We start from the raw sequence: 2081 nt of genomic DNA on the forward strand, positions 1-2081 counted from the left end.
TTCTAAGATTGACTTATCGAAGTGTTTTCTGGGAAAATTTGGTGATTGTTCTGAACAAGGTAAGGTTTTAGCTGTATCTAGAGAGAAATTCATAAAGGATCAAGAAAATGACCTAGAGCTAGCCGAGAAAGCTGCAAAGGCTTTTTCAGATAAGGAAATTGAGAACATTCCAGTCGGGTATTATGTCGAAAATGGATTATTGATGAGAAAATTTAGATCCTCTAAGGTTGCTGCCGATGAAGAATGGGAAGTTAATTATCAAATAGTCGTTCCTCCAAATTACAGACCCTCTATTTTACATTTAGCCCATCAGAATCCATTTAGTGGCCATTTCGGAGTCAATAAAACTTTTTGCAAATTAACTAAACACTTTTACTGGCCTGGGATTCATTCTGATGTTAAAGAGTTTTGTAAGACATGCCATGTGTGTCAAATGATCGGAAAACCAAACCAAAAGTTGACTAAAGCTCCCCTTGAACCCATACCAGCCATGGAAGAACCATTCCATAGGGTATTAGTGGACATTGTTGGTCCATTGCCAAAGTCAAAAGGTGGAAATCAGTATATACTTACAATCATGGACAGATCCACTAGGTATCCTGAGGCCATTCCGTTGCGGAATGTCTGCTCTAAGAATGTTGTAAATGGGATGTTACAATTTTTCACTCGGTTTGGATTGCCTAAAGAGGTTCAGTCGGACCAGGGTTCAAACTTCTTAAGCAATGTATTCAGACAGGCAATGCAGGAACTAGGTATCAGGCAGGTAACTTCATCAGCGTACCATCCTCAGAGCCAAGGGGCTGTAGAAAGGTATCATCAAACCTTGAAAACTATGTTGAAAAAATTTTGTTTGGAGAACAAAAGCGATTGGGATAAAGGTCTGCCCTTCCTTCTGTTTGCGTCCAGAGAAATCCCCAATGAGTCGTTCGGGTTTTCCCCTTTCGAGTTGGTATTTTGTCATCAGGTTAGAGGACCTTTAAAATTGATTAAAGATCAGTGGATTAATAATGTTAAAGATTCTAATTTGTTGGACTATGTTTCAGATTCCAGGGAAAGAATCAGGAAAACCTGGGACATAGCAAGAGATAACTTAATGGAAGCTCAGCAGAAGATGAAAAAATACTATGACTTGGGAGCCAAAAAGGTTGACTACAAACCAGGAAATGAGGTCTTGGTATTTCTTCCAGTAGCAGGTCAGCCATTAAATGCTAAGTTTTCTGGGCCTTACACAATAGAAAAGAAGGTAGGAAATACGGATTATGTTGTTCTTACTCCAGATAGGAGAAGGAAAAAGAGGTTGTGCCATGTTAATATGTTAAAGCCATATTTTTCAAGGACGCCAAAGCCAGTCTTGTTGAATATAAAGTTAGATAATAATAGTAATCAAGAGAAACTTAAACTTGAGACTGAGGTTGAAGACTGGCCTATTTCAAATTCAGAGGCTTTGAGGAATTTGAAGAATAAATTGGTTCATCTTGATGAAAGTCTAGGTCAGGAGTTGAGCGATTTATTCTACGATTATAAAGATGTATTTTCAGATGTTCCGGGCAGGACCTGCTCATTACAGCATGATGTTGATGTTGGCAATTCCAATCCTATTAAACAACACCCATATCGCTTGAATCCGCAAAAGGCAGAGATTGTTGAACGGGAAGTAAAATATATGCTTGATCATAAATTAATTGAACATAGTAGTAGCCAGTGGAGTTCCCCTCTAGTACTTGTCAAAAAAAATGATGGTCAATACCGTTTATGTTTTGATTACAGGAAAGTAAATGCAGTCACCAGGACAGATTCATTCCCAATTCCTAGGGTGGATGACTGTATTGATCGTATAGGAAAGGCCAGATTTATCAGCAAGTTTGACATGTTGAAGGGTTACTGGCAGGTAGGTTTGACAGACAGAGCCAAAGAGATATCTGCTTTTGTTACACCCACTGGTTTATATTCCTGCAATGTCATGCCATTTGGAATGAAAAATTCGGGTAGTACTTTTCAGAGACTCATGAATATGATTACCAAAGACCTTGAAGGGTGCACTACGTATATAGATGATGTGGTAATTGTTAGTGATACGTGGG

Source organism: Palaemon carinicauda, chromosome 34 (assembly GCF_036898095.1).
Source record: "Palaemon carinicauda isolate YSFRI2023 chromosome 34, ASM3689809v2, whole genome shotgun sequence".
NCBI classification, from domain to species: Eukaryota; Metazoa; Arthropoda; class Malacostraca; order Decapoda; family Palaemonidae; genus Palaemon; species Palaemon carinicauda.